Source organism: Pinus tabuliformis, chromosome 5_1 (genome assembly GCF_031772625.1).
Source record: "Pinus tabuliformis cultivar Carrire ecotype Pingquan chromosome 5_1, CPIR1, whole genome shotgun sequence".
Classification (NCBI taxonomy): Eukaryota; Viridiplantae; Streptophyta; class Pinopsida; order Pinales; family Pinaceae; genus Pinus; species Pinus tabuliformis.
The window spans coordinates 724,617,484-724,637,740 of NC_142305.1; positions in this window are offsets into that span (position 1 = coordinate 724,617,484).

A 20,257-nucleotide genomic window follows, 5' to 3' on the forward strand; every position below is an offset into this window, starting at 1 on the left:
GGGTGACTTGGTTTGGCTTATGAAAGAGACATGAGTCCTTTCTAGAATTTTCTGGGGTTTCCCAGCTTTCGAATAGACTCTAAGGATGGGTGGTAGCTACGGAAAAGGTGAAGGGGCTCCAAAATTTAGAAGAGCTGGAAAATTTTGGAGGGGGTGTTGCTGCGGCTACAATAGAAGGTTGGATCAAACAACTTCAAGAAGAAGGCTTGCAGGTAATAGGTTGCATATGTGATTTCCTAGCTGGTTTGAAAATGCATGGTACATACATTTGTTTATTTGGTTCTTTTATTATTATTGGCATGGGTTTTTGTTGGTGTGATAATGGTTTCAACCTTGCCAGCTTTCCATTTTCGGATAGCCATGGTGTGATGAGATTCTTTTGCTTGTTTGAGATTTGGATTGCCGGAAGGTTTTGGGGATGGGTGAGGTGGTCTCAAGAAAATTCCCAAGGGTAGGGGTGGAGGTGGTTTAATCTCTAGGAATCCCTTAATAGGTGGGTGGAGATAAGAAAATTCCCCAAGGTAATGGTGAAGAAACTCTAAGGCATCCAATATTGTTTTGGGCTTAGTGATCGCTTGACCGGTTTTAGCAGGATCATGGTAGCTTGAGGGTGGAGGTGGTTTAATGTTCAGAAAGCCCTAGTTGTTTATTTCTTGAGATCTCGCATTCATGCTTGGAATATGGCATGGGGGTTATTGGTTGAAAGAAATATTTGGTGCAGTTTAATCTATGGTTGGGTGGTACGTGGAAGTCCCTGACTTGGTTAGCTTTTGCATCAATTAATAAGAGCTATTTTTCCTATTATATTCTATGAGCCTTTGTACATGTTATTATGGTGATTTGATGGAATTTAATTTATGGTTAATAATTTGGTTATATGTGGATTTGCAATGTACTCTAGCTATGTCTTGTTCAAGGTTTGATAAGTATTTGATGGTTAATGAATTCATGGGCTAACAAATGTTATTGTAGCTATTATGAGAGGGAATTAGACCTTCTTGGTGTTTCCCATCTAAGTTTCAAACTCCTATGTTCAGATATGCATTCATGACCTATAGATTACATGTTCATCACATGTTTGATGAAATGGTTGTCGTGGTTATGCCTGGCTAGGTCAAGTCTTTGATCAGGTTTTGTATGATTGACATTGTATTCAAGTATTTTATCATTCTGGAAATTTTTAGGAAGTTTTGGGCAGTGGTCTATAGGCTGGTCTGGAATTGTGGCTCAGATCTCAAGACCACAGGCACTGAATTGAGTAGTTTAAGTCACAATCATAGCCAGGCAATATTATGCATGCGGTTGAAGGGTCACAACCACACTATTGTAGGATTTTGCATGCAGTTAGGGTGTTCAGTCAATGAAATTCAGTCTAACTCATGGTTGGATCACCTGGGGTGTTTCTTTGGCCCCTGAGTGTCCTGTAAGCCATGTAGGATTTAAATTTGTGGTTAGTAAGTTCCATTTGTTTGCCCCACTTCCATAACTAAAGCTTTGAGTTTAGGTCATGTCATAATAACTCTTCATCTCATGTTTACCCTAATAGACTGACGAAATTGGGTAAATGTGGGAGGGGTGGTTACATGACCCATATCTCACTTTGAGTCACTTTTATTCCTTGTTGTAATACCTGTACATTGCAATACTGGAATAACAAATGAACGATACTATGAACTCAACTACAAAAATTGAAGTATTCTTCTTGGTGATTGTGCAGGTGCATTCTCATAGAGGTAGATATTAGTCATTGAGACGTAGGGTTTATAAAAGAGAAAATGACAATAATTGCATTCTTTCTTTTTCATTATCAAAGGTCGTCCTCAACAACCTCTTGTAAGCTCTGTAAAGTGAATTGAAGGTCGCTAAGGAACCAACATGACTAGGTGTTTCTAGCCTGTTTCCAATTCATGAAATAAATCGATTAGAATTATTTCAACGAATATTTTAACTTCATCCTCCATGGTTTTGAGTGGGTCTCTGATGTGGGATTTCACTTGTATTGTTAATATTCCTCATCATGGGATAAATAATCGATAAACTCTCATATTTAGTGAGCTCTCTTCTAGTGCAACCTCTACATTCTGTCGCTTGGCAACCTTTTCAATCTATGAAAACAATGGCAATACTTCATATTTCATCATTTTTTTCTTATCAAACTCTTAACCAAGTTGATATAGCTATGCAAAGGTGTTTCTTGGAAGTCTATTGGGTTCAATGATTTTTTTCTTATTTAGTGAGGAAATACTCCCTATCATATCTTTTGATTGAAGAAAATATTTCCCCATTGAGAACATTGTTATGACTAGGTATATTATGTATAAGAAGCTATACAACATGGATTCCAAGATATTTTCTAAAATTTCTTCTAACTCGAGTCAAAACCCCTACCTTCAACTCAAGCGGGGGTGGCATAATGATGCTTAGTCTTGGCTAGAATATTGTGGAGTAAAGGGGGAGATCATCTTCTAGAATTCAAATAATATTAAAAACATTATTACTTCTAAATTTGAGAAGAAATTTGGAGAAATAAAGAGCAAGAGGGAAAGAGGAAACTATGTTATTATAACAAAGTGATCAATTGCAATTAAGAAAACCAAAATTAGCTCTCTGACTTGACTAGTGTTAGGAAGAAAACAAATACTCCCAAGATTATGACTAATTCTCATGAGCTTCATAGTGAAACTGGGTGTTGGTCAATTCCTAAAAACAACATAGTATGATTTTTCACTTATGAAATCCCACGAGGATTGAAAATGAAAAACACTTTCTCTTAGATTTTCCATCCTATACTCACACTTGATCTAATTTTCAAAATATTTGTTGCACTACCAACCTTCTTGACCTTTTAACTCAACAAAACTATGGTAATATTCTAAAGCTTCTCTCACTATTTTTTTAGCATAGAATTAAAATGTTAATTTTTTAAAACTAATCTCTTACCTTCTTAAAATTTAATAAACCATATAAAACTTAGTAAATGTTAATCATTATCATCATCATTATATACCTAAGTTAAATAATTTTTTTTACTGAAATAAAAATTTAAATTAATAATATATAAAAACAATTCCTTATTATTTAAGTAATACTAAATTTATTTATATATTCTATCCACTTTTATATTTTATATTCATTATATTTTAAAATTTTATAGAAATATGTTATATGTAAGTTCAATTATAAAAATATTTATCTAAAATATAATCGTATATTTATTATTTATTATTCATTATATTGTAATAATTTAAAGAGATCCTTGTCTCCGTTGTGTACAACAACCACTTTTATGCTTATCACCACTTAGTTATGAGGGTGCTCTAGACTTGCGTATCACAAAATATTTTAAACTATAATAATACATTTATCAAAGACGATGATAAAATATAATGTAATATGTTTTTTTATTACTATTCGTTAGTAATATAAAATATTATTATTATCAGCATCTTTATTGTTATATTTATTTTTTTAAATGTTCCATATTATTTTGGAATATTTTTTATTGATATTATTATGAGTTTATTTGTTTATATTCTGTTCAAATTCTAAATGAATCTTAAACCATAGTCCCATTGTTTTAATGTCAATTTCTTAATAGGTCTAGTATACTAGGCAGTGAGTATATTTTTTTCAATTAGTATATTTTTTCTTTCATAGTAAATGATTCTTTTCGAAGCACAATAGCACTATTATTTCAAAAGTTTGATGTTATAGTAGAGTATACTTGTAATATGTTGTTTTACCTTATTTTACACAATGTTTTAACAAAAGGAAGAGGGATAAGACCACCGTTGCCACCCAAGTTGGCCACTCTCATAATGAGAAAAATCATGGTGACTTGATTACTCAAATCACTACTTTTTAGGTTAGTGTATTAATATTTCTAAACATAATTTGATCTTGTGATATTTCAATCCAAGGAAATTGATATAAATAATCTCAATAAACATGTTTCATTTACCTTTATTCATATTCATATCCTTGCACATTCTTGATTGTAAAAAAACATAAACCTAGATTATTTGAAATTTCCTTTGTCTAGATTATTTGAAATTTCTAAACCGAGATACTCCAAAATCCAATACAACAAATAGAATCTTAATGACCTTTTAATCAATAATGCATTTACTTAATCTATCATTCTACATAAGTGTTGTAAGGGTCGAAACCCTTTATGGTAGTAGAATCAAGGAATGAAAATGGTTTTTAAGAGGTCATATGTGCAAGAGAAATGCTTCTATAATTACTCCCTTCCTATCATGGAAAGAAAATACTATGGATAGTGAAGACGAGTATGCATAAGATGTTAACCAATCCCATTTGGAATTATTCATTCTCAAAGTTAGATCTATATGATCTTGATATTCATTCAAGTAGAAGATATTTGGATTATGGGTTATGGATCAAACACCTAAATCACCTAAAAGGAGAGTAAATTGAATCCATGCCTTGAGAATGATAGAGAATAATGAATATGAAACCTCTTAGAGGGGGAATTGTCCTTTTATAATAGAATAAATATGTAGAATGAGATCTTTTCTAAAACTAGGTCTACTTGGTATATATGTAACACCTTTAATACTTGTCAATAAGAGTTTACTCTACTAGCCAAAATTAAATCATTGTAATGTGACCTCCATTTTGTTTGTCTTTTCTCCTCTCTTTTCATATTCATTTTGATTATTTGTTGTTAACAATCAAGACCCAATTGAACAAGTTGTCCATATGACATTGGTCATTTTGGGTGATGAAAGGAATAGTTAGTGCACATAATGGACAAGGGAAAGTCTATCCAAATTTTCTCATCTCATGTATTCCACATTCCTAAGTTTTTAACCTTATATTGACTAAAATTTCTTAGTACTTAATCCCCCACCAAAACCCCCCACCCGCCCAACCCCCACACATATAATTTATGAATATCTAAATTATTATAAAAGATTCATGCACAAATATATTTATATTCAATTGTGATGGAAAAATCGTAAATAAATAATAAGTCCATCATGGCCTTTTGTTAATGTTTCATGTTAGTGATGATGCATTGATTATAATTTCCCTTCAATACCATATGGATTTAAAATGCAATTGGAGATGTTTTTATGACCCAATTTGTATTCTAATTTGTTGGTATGTATATTAATTATTAGATATGATAACAATTTTATTGAATAGGTGATTTCAGGAAATGAACACAAGTCATATATGTGACCCTTATAGGTTATGTAGGTTTATATAAAATACGATTGGGTAAGTTTTACAACATTATCAATCATGGCTTGTTATTATGTGTAAATAGGAATAACTAAAACCTTGACAACTCAATGATTACTCTTTGGATTGAAGTTAGGCTCCCAAAGAAAAACAATTTGTTGAGTAACTTTTACAACGTAAGACAACTATAATTTCAATTCCCCATGAAAGATGATGAGATAAGTTTTGGTTGAAAGAAATCATTTTTTTATAATAACTTAATGGCAATCCAGTGAAATTTAAAGATGACATATTATTTTTAAATGAGTCTCCTGATAATAGGACGTATAAACTCCTTATTCAATTAAAAAATAATGTTAGAAAGTAGAGAGAATAGTGACAAGGATATCCATGGACTGTAGTTGGTGTATTTATGTATGTATGTACACACACACACATTACACTAGAACGTTACATGTACCTGATGTGGTTGGCATAGGAGTCCACTATGTTTACACACAATGAGCATAAATCAGCTGGATTGGTAAAACATGAACAGTTTCTAGATTCTTGAGAAATCAAGTCTTCAATATCTAAAAAAATATACAATAAGCTCAAGTGCACAATGGACAATCCTTCAACTCGAGTGTATGTGTAAAGAGTCAGATAACAAATGGTAGTTGTAGCAGTGAAATTTTTGTCCTATAGAACTATCGTACCATCTTAATGATTTCTTTAGACTAATGAGGATGGTTTGACATCACTTGAATTCCTAAGGGTTGAAAATTTACACCACTCTAGTTGTTACTAGCATTGAATCATAATATTATCACATTTCATGTCCACTCCAATTTGGTTTAAGATATAGAGGTAATGTTAGATCTTGATATTTATGTCATCCCATTACTAATACTCATGGAAACATTTTCTTAGTTATATCATTAATTTCCAACTGTAGTTAATTTTATCACAATTGATATTCAAGTAGGTCAAGTGTTGATGGACTAGTGTTATGCTAACAATTCACCTAGTAACCTATCACTTGTACATAAAGACTTATCACTATGAAGGTATCATGCCCTTTTTAATTCATCTTATCACGAAATTGGATTACTTACTGAATCAAAACATATGTAATGTAAGGTTTAGTTCATGAAATCCTTAAAAGAAACAATAGGCATGTTTCCACCATATATTAATATGAGTTCTTACTAAAACTCTTGTTGGAACCAGGATCACTACTGGAGGGGGGGTGAATCAGTAGTGATAACAATTACAAAATTTTACCTTTCTTTCTCCAATATATTAATCCATTCATTTATTAACAAGTAAGAATTAGATATGAAACATGCAAGTTCAACTGGATCAACACATGAGAGCCATAATCATAAGAAATAGACATGCACAATGAAACACAATCATCACATCACATAGGGACACAATATTTCTAGTGGAAAACGCCCCTCAGGCATAAAAACCACCCTTGTTGTTGTTGCACTCTCAATATATACTATTATCTATCAAGAAAATCATTACATAAATATTATAATGTGGCAAATATATGAAAGGAATTATGATCACCATCTCACGATTCTGCAGACTCCTATCTCATCAACAAGCCTTGCCCAACCACCATTGGACTTAGGACTCTACAACCTCCTATCTAATCAACAATCCTTGCCCAACCACCATTGAACTCAAGACTCTACAGACGCATATCTGATTTACAGGCCTTTCCCAACATCCATTGGACTTATGAAGAATTTTTTTCTCAATCTTTGTATTGCAGGAGCTCCCACCCCAATTCTCTATGTGGTTCACCTTTCATACATTTTCAAACTAGAACACTAGAGCTACTCAACATGAAAATCGCAACCAAAAAAATATTCATAGCACAAAACATCAATCACTGAATCAATCCAATCTCAAATCGTACTCCTCTCTCACATTCATGCACCATTCTCAATTCACATGGCCTCAATACATTTTCCGCAAACAAACTATATACAAAAAATCAACAATGAAATACATAACATATTTATGAAAAACATGTGACACTACTGCAACCAATATATCATAATCATATACACTCAAACAATAATTCTTCTCCTATAATCATAAATTTATTAGAAAAACCATTTTAGCTCTTTCACATAAACATAGTGTTCAACTATGAATACTGTTGTCTCTGCTACAACTATACCTCCATGCACATTTTGCTTCAATCACACTCCTCACCAATGGCTCTCCAAAACACTATATCACTTTTCTAACTCAAGAGAACCAACCCAATGAGCATCCTTTCTCCACATGTTTGTAGTTTCTAAAGATTATTAAATCAATTAATTCCAATCCTGCACTGGATCTCTGTTCATACACTGAAAGTGCTTCGATTCATTTCTTCTTGAATAAATCAAGCCACTAACCTCATTTAATAATGAATATTATATTTTAACCATCATCTAGAAGCACAATTACCTTTTTTTTACCTTTACATTAAGAGTCTTGAACATGACATGTTGGAGAAATAATGTTATAGACATTTTTGTGCCTTACAGCATTGAGCATGAAATGTCCATAATCCAAGGGATCCAAAGTCCCTAAAAGTGTTGTTCCTGCCCCTAAAGGAACAAGGTCAACCAACGACAGCTTCCCCCAGAAGTTCTCCACCAAAAACTACTTAGAATCAGTCAATTCAGGATCAATTCAGATGCTCCACTAGCTGCCTGCGTTGCAAAGCACCCCAGTACACTAGCTAGGTGCGTTGCAACACAGGTGAATGCACTACCAAGGTGTGCTGAGCGGGAAATGACAAATGGCAGTGACATTCCGCGAGGTGGAAAGACAATGGAAGCTTCCAGAATCTTCTCCAATGACACTTGCCTCACTGAATTCGACCAGTGATGAGTAAGAGGCTCTCAGCCTCCAAGTGGAAGCAAGAACTGACAGAGAGAAGCCACAAGTCAAAACATAAGCTGACTCATCCTCTCTGCTTACATCTATATATGGATCCCTCATCCCAGAGATCCAGGAGGCTGGAATTTTGTATTTTACAAAGAATTGCTGTTGGTTTGAGATTGAGATTAGTGCATTGGGTGATTTATGCTTTGTTGGAAGAGAGGAAGGGATTCCTTTGCTGGGAGGTAGATGCTGGATCGGGACTCACTTGGTTGTATCTCCTCTTGGACTTTCTTATCATATCAATAAAACTATTTGAGTTTCTCCTATATGCTTGTATATCAATGATGCTTTGTTATATTTGCATGTTTAGCTTAAATCTGATCCTAAGCTATTTATGAATGTAAATCTATGTTTTTGGGTAGTTTTCCTCTTCTGTGATCTTGCAGGAACTTGGTGAAGCTGGGCCAGTAAGGGAGCAGGCAGCGGGAAGCAAACAAAGAGGAGAGCGATTGGATCAACAAACTAGCGAAAGACACAGGTTAGTTACATCCTTCCTCTTCGTTTACATTTCATAAAGAAGAATACGAAAGTAGTTTTCCTTGTTTGTTGCTAAGGCACTGTCACACCTTAGAGTGGGATAGGGGCGTTCTGAATAGATACTTTTCCCAACAACAAATTGGCGACTCCGCTGGGGATCGTATCTAGTTAGTTTATTTGTGTTTCTATTGTTGTTCTTCTCATAAACTTAGGAGTGGAGAATCGAACTGCATTTGCCATTTACAAATGCAAAGTAGAGATCTGCTACTCTAGTCCATTCACTGGGCCTGTTTATGATCTGAACACTTGACTCACAAATGATCTGACAGCCCTTTGTGATAGCTCTTAGTCCTCCTTTAAATCATCCCTCTAATTGTACCTTATTGATAGCTTTTATCCGGCCAAAAACCATAGATTAAACTGCAAACCGTGACCCAGAACCCAGAGACAATTCTCGTTTCTACTTCAGCGCAGGCTCTGTGAAGAGGTTCTGCATTTCAACACAGGTCCCAAGAGGGCTACTTACGCTGCAATTCAATTTCTCTATGCAACAGGTGCGTTGATCAACCTTTGCCCTGTGCAGCTGTGGTTCTTTGCTTCATTTTGTTCAGTTTTATCTCTGATTTTTGCAGCCTGTTATCAGTGTGTGTACCTATCTAAAAACCCCTTTTCTTTGCCTTAATTCCGCCTCAGTTGTATAAAAGAAACTGTATTTGTTTTTGTGTATTTGTTACATCATTTGCAGTTTCCCATTACAAAAGTAAACTAGTCATACTGTCGCCCTTAGATCTAGACCTGTCGTAAGTGTCGTTTTGATCTTAGGAGTAAGTTTGTTTGCTGTTGACAGTTGATTACACTTTTACTTTTGTCTTTTGGTTTGAATTTGTGAGTTTCTAGTGTCGAAACAAGTGTTTATTTCAAAATCATAAAGTGTCGTAATCGTCTTTTTGATTTCAAAAAGAAGCTTGTTTGTGTTTTTCACTTGAAATCGAATTCAAATTTGTACAACAACTTTCTTTTTAGGCATCAATATTAAGAAAGTGAAAACAAATACATGCATATGTGCATTTTCATTTTGACAGTTTGTATGGATTGATTTAGGAAAAGTGCATTTACAGTGTGCTCTATGCTCTTTGAGAAAAGATTGTGTCTTTCTTTTCCCCTTGTACCTAGGATTTTCATTGTTGAAAAGAGATAAAAGCTTGCTTATCATCTTTAGACTGCATTTAGGAATTGTATCTACATCTCGTGGTGATCCAAAAAGGCAAACTTCTAAGAAAGATCAACCTAAAATAAATTGAATGAAATTAACAACGCTTTGTAACTTAACACACAACATAGAGGTCTAGGCTAGAGACATGTTCCGGCGTCGTAAAACCTGGTAACTGTTGGCCTCACTGATGGTTGGGTGATTCCTCCTGAGAGACGATAAGTGCCAGTACGGATTGTGCTCCCACGTACTGTCGAGTATATATTGGGAGACCCCTATAGGCATAAAACCTTTATCCATAGGAAGCCGTGTCGGCCGCCCTACTAATCGCAATGCACTGAACACAGCATTCGGGAAGATTGACCGCCCGTACCCTAAAAAGTATTCTGCGGTTTTGCAATTGGTTTCACACACCCTCTACCTAGAACTCCAGAGCAGTTCCTTTTGGCCTTTTTCAGACTCTATAACAGAAAAAGTCCAGCCGAGCATTTGTCACTTCGGGCTTGTTAAAACATCGAAGGCGACTAGAGTCATCTTTTGTTTTTTCTCGACTCTTTAAAACTGAAAAAGAAAAGTTGTGTCTAAAGCGTCTAAAATTCATTTAATTCAGAAACATATTTCCCCTTTTGTATTTTAGTTGATCAAGTAATCCGCAATCGTGGAAGAAAGTCAATTGAAACCCCGTCGTTCGCGGAGGCTTACGAGTCAACTGTCTTTGTCTCCGGAATTGAAAACAGTACGGACAAAGCAAACTCGTTTAACCGGTTCGAAATCTCCTGTTAAAGTTAGAACAAGTGTTCCAACAACATCCGAGATTTCGGTTACTCCAAACATTTCTGGAAACCATACCTCTACAGAAGAAGTTCAACAGCCACAGAGGGACAGTGATACTGATCCTAGTCTGAGAGTAAACACTTGTGTTACCGAACCAGTTCCATCTATAACCGGTTCGGAGAGTCTTGCTCTTCAAACATCTGTAACTGTCGATTCAAACCCTTCTTCGGCACCAGAAATATTTTACGGACCTGACGGTCTTCCCCTTCCACCTGGTTTGATTGCGATCGAAGAAATTATAGAAGATCCGACATCAGAAGTTAGTCTACCACCAGCGGAAGTTCCTGTGGAATCACTAGGCAATCTTTTGGATAGACTCCAAATGTCTGAACAACCGTCAACATCTAGGACTGTGTCAACTGACACAGCGACAACAGAACTCCCTGCCGTCATTCCTACAATGTTTGCCGGCGCACCATCTGTCCCGACTAGCTCACAACCGCTAGAAGGAGTCCATCCAAGGGCTATTTTGACAGTATGGTCCGTTCCTGTTTGTTCCTCCGGAATAATATCCGGCAACTCTTATGTTGAGTCTCGACAAATTGATCCATTTGGAGGTCAATTTGGGCAATCCAGTCCCCAAGGGAAGACAATCCCCTTGAGTTTCGGATTACCACTGTATGGGGGGCAGTATGCCCTTTCATTACCCCCTCGAGGAGGATATCCATACGGGAGTTCACAACAGTATTCAGGTTATATTGGAGTTACATCAAGTGGTTGGGTACTTATACTACCCCAACAACCAAGGGTTGTATATATGATGCAACAATGTGTACCTATGTCGAATATACCTACTACACCGGCTATTGTGACAGTGTCACAAGTTCAAACGTTGCCTGTTGTATGTCAACCTCAGATTTCTCAGGTTGTAATGCAACAGCCCCTTGACCCTGTGACTCAACCACAATCGCCAACTGGTGGGGCGACACAGGTCCAAACGGGTACAATTACCCCACACCTTGGTCCAGCGGTTAGTATCACGCAACAGAACATGGCTTCGCAACCGTGGCTGGTGCAATACCAACAACCACAATTCCAACAAGTATACCAAGGTTCTGAGCAGCAAATCTTTGCGAACAGTGGACAGCCATACATTCAAAACGGTCAAAATCAACCATTTTATAATGGTCATGTCCACCAACCTTATCAGTCATACCAGCATCAAATGCATTATGCTGGCACGCAAAGACCAACTGCTCAGGCGATTCCATCGTATCCTGGGTATGCTTCACCTAACCTGAATCAATAGTTACCATTCGTGGCAACTTTAGAGTTACCTGATTTACACCGGTTAACAAACAATCCAATTGCTTACGCCCCTTGGTGGCCAGCAATTCCACATAAACTTCCATAAGATATTCCTAAATTTAATGGAAATCTGGGTGAAGATCCATCGAATCACGTGATGACATTTCATCTATGGTGTTCATCAAACACCCTAAACGACGATTCGATAAGACTTCGCCTCTTTCAGAGGACGTTAACGGGTCCAGCGGCAAAATGGTACATTGAATTGCCTAGAGCTTCGTTCGACAACTTCAGTACCTTAGCCACAACCTTTTTAACCCATTTTCAATTACCGATAAGGTATGAAACGGGAACGGAACTCCTTACCAACTTCAAACAGACAACGGCCACTCACATATCTGATCATATACATGAGTGGCGATGTCGTCATAGGATGGTAAAAACGTACGTTCCCGATCAGCTATTAGCTGAATGGTTTATCAAGTCATTACTTCCTGCCATCACAGAAGATGTGGCAAAGGGGGGAGTCGTAACAGAAGAGCAAGTTATCGCTCGTGCGCAATATCTGGACTTGGTCTATACTCAGTCTGGCACGCTCTACGACAAAATACCTGACGCCCCTAGACCGAAATTCTCAATTCCTCCTCCTCCTAAATCAAACAATGACTCTCACGCCAGCGATGGTGTGATTAGCGCGACGAACGCGAAATCGACAAAGGCCACACCCAAGAAGGCTCGTAAGATTTCAGATCAAAATGCAAAAGACGAACTTCTTGCCTCGGAAGTAAATGCCGTGTCAACCAACAAGGGCAAACAACTGAAGCAACCAGGGGGCAAGAAGAAAAAGAAAGGCAGAAAAAGGAAACCCCCTGTGGGGTGTCATATATGCGATGAGGATCATTGGACGAGAGATTGTCCACATATAGCTGAAGTTAAGAAACTCTTTAAGAGTTCAAAAACCTCAGCAGTATTGACTGATCCGTTTCCAAGCCTGGGAACCAAACTGGTTGCTAATCAAAATGCTTCCCGATCCCAAGTGCTTATGTTGTCTATCTCAAAGCAGCAAAATGATGCTTTGGCAAGGAATAAAGATTACGGGAATCCACAGGTGTTGAATAACAAGGCTAATGAACAACCTAGTAGTTCGACAACAACTTTGACCAAAGTTGTGCCACCCATCATTCCTGAACAAATGATAAAGTCGCCAAAGGGAGTAGTGCACAAATCGACATTTAATCCTCGTGCAAAAATAGCACAGAATTATAATATAATAGAGGACCTGGCCCAATCGCCGTCCGCTATGTCGATACTTGAGGTACCGCAAAATTGCCTCTCCCAAGAGCAAGCTTTATTATCAGCAATAGGTGGGATTGACCCAATGGATTCCAATCTTGTCGCCTTTGATCATAAAGGATATGACCCTCAGTTGCCAGCTCAACTAGCTTTCCTTATTCAAGTGAAAGCCCTCAACAAAACTGTTCATCGAACAATTATTGATGAGGGGGCATCTACATGCATTATGTCGATGAGTTGCTGGAAAACTTTAGGATCTCCAACCTTTTCGGGATCCTCGACAACATTAAAAGCATTCGATGGATGGACATATAGCCCATATGGTGTCCTAAATAACTTGAAAGTTGAACTAGGGGGAAAAACGGTAGAAATAGATGTTGAAGTTATCGATGGGAATCTTGATTATAACATCCTACTAGGAAGACCATGGATATATGCCATGGCAGCTGTTGTGTCGACCTATTTTAGAAAGATTGCATTTCCCTTTCAAGGAGGGATTACAATCGTCGATCAGCAAAACTTCCTCCCCAATGGTTCTCAAGTTACTGGAAGCATTCCAATGATCCATGGAAGCAATCATTCGCTCCAAAATATCGGAGTAGGTCTCCTAAAAGACCCTGCCTTAATGGGTACTTTTGCCCTACCGCCTCCGGGTAATCTGGCGGAAGTGGCCACAGTGGAATATGAAACCTTCTATATCTAATGGATTTGGACTCCGAGGACGGTTCTTATCTCGTGTCAACCTCGTTAAAAAATGAAACAAGGAGTCACGAGGATAGTTCTTTTACTGTGTCAACCTCATTAAAAAATGAAACAAATCCCCTTTTCAAATCTCAAAAGTAAACCTTCATTCCAACCACCGAGTTAAATGCAATGAAGCTTGGGGGGCATGCACCTCGTTTTGCGTTATTATGCTGGGGGCATGCAAACTTATCACCGAGCAGTTTTAGCACATAGTTCAAGCTCGTTAAAAAATAAACATAAGACCGAGCAAGTGTTTCAATCCGCGTTTAAGCTCGTTAAAAAATGAACTATCCTCCGGTAAATAACCACCGTGAATGTAGCATTATCAGCCATTAAAGCCTTGGTCGTGTTTGCACCGTCACCTCCACTTTTCCATTGGTCGATCATTCACCTCCATTTGATTGTTTACCCATTTTGAGGAACAGCTGCGAAGAGTGATTTCACTAGCCATCCTTGTGACACTGCCATGATTGGAAAATTCCAACCCTTACCTGGAATTAGCTGCTATCCATTTTATCACTCGTTCCTCAAAAGACGAGTCTTCTTTAAGCTCTTTTCATCTGACTCGTAAAATATGAAAAGATTGCCGAGTTTTGGCCTTCCAGCTCGTTAAAGCGACCGGAAGTGCTAGCCCTCCTCTAGATTTTAATATTTTTGGACCTGAGGGATTATTGCACAAAAAGATCGAGCACTTGTATTGTTCGGCTCGTTAAAACTATCGAAAATTCATCCCTTCTGTATTGTTTTATACTTTTTCGAACTTAAGGGATTAGATGACAAAAAAGGAATTCCGGAGTTACCTTTACATTCCTTTTCAGACTCTCTAAAAATGAAAAGGACCGAGTTATCTTTGTCGTTAGACTCGTTAAAAAGATTAATAGCGACAAACTTGTCTTTAGACGAGAACGAGTTTCACTATCGCTAGGCTCGTTAAAACATAGCGATGGGTTTGCCCGAAGGGCAAATTATAGAACAAGCATATGTTATCCTCCTCAAGCTTGACAAAAATAAAGAGGTACTGGTCAGCAATGACTGGGGAAAAATTGGGAAGAAACTCAAAGAACCTTTATTGGTAGCAAGTCGCTCTTGAACATGACACTTCCACTCCGTGCCTGAGTCGGGTTGGGTTGTTTCATTCACCGGTCACATCACCATGGTCTCTCCATACCATCCACCTTTGGGGTAAATGCTACCAATCCATCATACAAGTGTCGCCGATATGTTCAAGAGAAGTCATCCAGAGAAGTCACCCGTGTCCCATCCACTACCATACATTATACTTCATTCTTTCATGACCGCCACCCTGAACCATATATCATCAGATCGTTTTCACCTCCATCAAAATCATTTGCTCTGTTCCATGTCATTGATGTGGGATACATCAAGGCCCTCCTTTGACGGATCGCTTCTTGTCGACATCAGCTCATTATCCAAGAAGTTGATCTAGGAACACCCCTTCAGTACTTTGAAGCTTGCATGCCTCAATGGCAAGTTTCTCACTTCCGGCGACAAGTATACATCAATGACCTTTGACCGAAAGATTTTGGGTGGTGTTCGACGCCAAGTCCTTTATTCACACCACGTGAATTGTACTGCAGTACCTTGAGGGTCATTATCATTATCGGTGATTCCTCTCGCGCTTGTTAACAGTTTACATCATTGACTGGTAATCAAGCGATGTCTTTCCATGTTCGACTTCAAAACATTTCTCACATGGATCGACTTGTACTTAGAGTGAAGACCGGATGAGATTGAAGACCCCGGATCTAGTTTCATCCATCCGAGCTGCGATATATATTCAGGAAAAATAAAGACATTGACATGTACAGCATTGCAGCACAGATAATCATCCTACCAAAAGGATGATGATTTCATCAAGATCATCAGTCTACCATCAGACGATTGTCTATCCTATGTACATAAAAATGAATTTATAAAGCTGAGCATGGGAATTCCCGCCTCAGCTAGATCATGAAAATAGTATGAAAATAATGCATTGTATTGTATCTTATTACAGGTCTCCTCCCAGCATTGAAAGAACTTTGGATCCTCCTAATAAAGCATTTCACCCGATAAACGGCCTCATACTTTAGGGGGCAACTGTTATAGACATTTTTGTGCCTTACAGCATTGAGCATGAAATGTCCATAATCCAAGGGATCCAAAGTCCCTAAAAGTGTTGTTCCTGCCCCTAAAGGAACAAGGTCAACCAATGACAGCTTCTCCCAGAAGTTCTCCACCAAAAACTACTCAGAATCAGTCAATTCAGGATCAATTCAGATGCTCCACTAGCTGCCTGCGTTGCAAAGCACCCCAGTACACTAGCTAGGTGCGTTGCAACGCAGGTGAATGCACTACCAAGGTGCGCTGAGCGGGAAATGACAAATGGCAGTGACATTCCGCGAGGTGGAAAGACAATGGAAGCTTCCAGAATCTTCTCCAATGACACTTGCCTCACTGAATTCGACCAGTGATGAGTAAGAGGCTCTCAGCCTCCAAGTGGAAGCAAGAACTGACAGAGAGAAGCCACAAGTCAAAACATAAGCTGACTCATCCTCTCTGCTTACATCTATATATGGATCCCTCATCCCAGAGATCCAGGAGGCTGGAATTTTGTATTTTGCAGAGAATTGCTGTTGGTTTGAGATTGAGATTAGTGCATTGGGTGATTTATGCTTTGTTGGAGGAGAGGAAGGGATTCCTTTGCTGGGAGGTAGATGCTGGATCGGGACTCACTTGGTTGTATCTCCTCTTGGACTTTCTTATCATATCAATAAAACTATTTGAGTTTCTCCTATATGCTTGTATATCAATGATGCTTTGTTATATTTGCATGTTTAGCTTAAATCTGATCCTAAGCTATTTATGAATGTAAATCTATGTTTTTGGGTAGTTTTCCTCTTCTGTGATCTTGCAGGAACTTGGTGAAGCTGGGTCAGTAAGGGAGCAGGCAGCGGGAAGCGAACAAAGAGGAGAGTGATTGGATCAACAAACTAGCGAAAGACACAGGTTAGTTACATCCTTCCTCTTCGTTTACATTTCATAAAGAAGAATACGAAAGTAGTTTTCCTTGTTTGTTGCTAAGGCACTGTCACACCTTAGAGTGGGATAGGGGCGTTCTGAATAGATACTTTTCCCAACAACAAATAATTAAACACCTGATGAGTGTGAGGAATGTAGACGAATTATAGTGAAAAAACTTTAGTTTCTCCCTTAGCACTGTCATCCAAGAGACTAGGGCTATAGTCACTCCCTTGGGCTTGTCCTACCAGTGACTGGAGCCTAAAACCACTCCCTTGACCCATCATGCATGCGACCATGGGAGAGAAGCAAAGACATGTTTCCTCAACTAAAACATTGACCAAAATTATTCCAGAGCTTGATCAACATCAAGTAGACCTTAGGAAGCCATTGTAGCCTATGAAACACTCTATCAATCCACTGTAGTAACTCCATCATCCCCACAAGTCAAACTAGGTTGACTTGAATAACATTCATTAGCTGCATTAACTCTCAAGCCATCAAACTTCACCACAACTGCTTCAACATTTGAAACCATCCATGACAGATCCTGTAACTAATCATACAAGAAGAAAACCATCCATACACACACCTAGTAGCATAGACATGACTTGACCATATCCAATACTGTCAACTAGGTGCAGCAGCTCCACATCCTGCCAAGGTATCCACACAAAAGCCAACAACCTACACCAACAATTGCAACCATCAAGATATGTTTGCAACCAATGCACAATCCAAGTACCATCTCATTAGCATGTGTATAATCACATACAACTAGGTTGATATCAATTCCAACCAACACCAATGCATCCTCCAACACCATGCTACTAGGTTGACATCAATGCCAACCAAACAATTCATCACAACATTAATGCCAACAATATCCCCCTTTGGAACTTATGGAAACCCCATCTAAATCAACCAATTGACCTCTGAAAAAAATCCTCATTCACACCCCTTTGACATCAATGGAGAAGGGATGAACATCAAACCAACAACACTCCACTGAAAAAACAAGTTCTACATAGCAGATTAGGCAATAAATACTCTAACTCCTTTAGGAGTGCATGACCAAGAGAAACAACAACACACTATGCCTCTCAAAAATATAGATTGAGAAGCATCAATGACCTCTCCATGAGCACCATTGTCAACCAGCAACAACAACACTCAACTTAACACTAGCATGAGCATAACCATCAACAACATCAATATAATATAAGAAGGAACACATCATAAGAAACAATGGAAGCAACATCGTTCAACTCAGTAGCACCATCTACACCATCCTCACTCTCCACCTAGGCAATCAAAACATGAGCATAAACATGAGCATCATCTCTCCATCAATAACATCAGTAACAACAAAAACTGGTCACCATCATAAGGCAAGGCTACACCACATCCATTAGTAATAGTATATTGTATATAATGGAAACAACATCCTCCCATGAAACAACATATCATAACTAATAACAATAATAGGAAGGCATATTATGACCATCATCTGATATGGTGTGAGCAGAAAACACATAATTTCCTCCATGTGACAAGCATGAGGCTACTACAAAATAACTAAGGACTATGATTTTGAAATATTTCAATGAAAGTTGAAGGCTTCATAATCCTACTACATGGCTACAAGATTGATATATTGTGACTGTACAATGCCTAATCAAAGCTGAAATATGACTCCTCACATATACATAAACATTGATCATATGACTCTACCAATGACCCAAGAATGATACATGATGTCACATGGCTGCAAAATAATTTTGAAACACCACACATGACTGCAAAAACATAGCATATATTAGTTGATATAAGGCTGAAATAGTTCTCTCTCAAGATAATCTTGTGACATGATGATACATACAATCCATTTCATGGATCACTCAATCAACACAATTAAGATAAGAAATGAAAACACAAGTCTTTGATCCATGATCAAAGGTGAATAAATTCATGCGAGAAAGGGAGTGCACAACTCTCTCCAAATATTTTCCAGAACATGTCTTGAAAAAGTTATTTGCAACACCAATTGTTAGCAACCCCAATAATACAAGCCTCCATGAATGAACTACAACAACAATAGTCCATCAACATGTAGTAATAAGCATAAAAACACTATTGGCCATCCATATGAATCAATCAATACTATAACCGCCAGTTCAATATCAAGCAACAACATGCCTCTGATCATCAAGCAACTATCATATGACACAACATATATGTAGTAGTAGCAACATACAACCATGCTTCTATAGCACAACCTCTATGCATAAAATGGCCATCACCAAAGTAATAAATCTATAATAAAAACTTCATCCACACTCTCTTGACATCATATGTGCACCAAGAAGCACAATCCTTATCATCATCATCAAATATATGTGATAGTCTTCAAGGTGAGATCCTCATGACAATATGATATGCAACTAGGATGCATGACATCATGATAATGAAAAGTAAGATATATAACTCATGTAAATTGATGAGCCTCATCATTGGGTAACTATATGGACCTTAATCCACCTCCTAGCTTTGTCAAATCAACTATTCTCACAATTTATTACATATTTTGATTGTATTTTGTTTAATGAGATGAGTCAAAGTGAGATATTATGCCTAGTGGACAAATGTGCATTGATTGTAGGTTTGTGAGAGAAAATCATGGAATTTTGGCTAATTAAGGGCTAAAACTCGAATGAGACAAGGAGGAGAGATTGTAGGAGGTAGATCCTCTTCATTTACTCCTCCCTCATTTGAATATTCCTCCATCAATCACCCTAGCTTGGAGTACAAGCAGTCAAGTCATGGAGATCAAAAGGGAGCCGAGCAAGTAACGGTTAAGGAGCTAGTTTATCACGTGTTTGGGAGCCAAGCCTCCCTAGATTTAAGGAATCGTTGGAGACTTTAGCTATATAAATAAAGAGGCCTAGATCCTCATTAGGATTCGAATAATTGCTAAAAAAACACTAGTCATTTTCAAGTTCAAGACTTGTGGAAGACATAGTTATGTAATTTTCTGGTTTTATAATCAGAATGAGAATTTCCTTGATCCAGCACTAAGTTAACTTAGAGGGCTGAAGCTCTCGGGTTAGGGCCCAGCCCTAGTATAAAAGGCTCCTCTTCTTGTATTTGTATGCTTAGATTGATTTCATAGATTAATGGTTGAATTTTCTTTAGAATTATTTCATTGCAAGTAGTGTCGATTTGATTAGTTTGCTTCCATTTGTGCTTTACTTCAGTAGTAGTTTAGAAGAGACA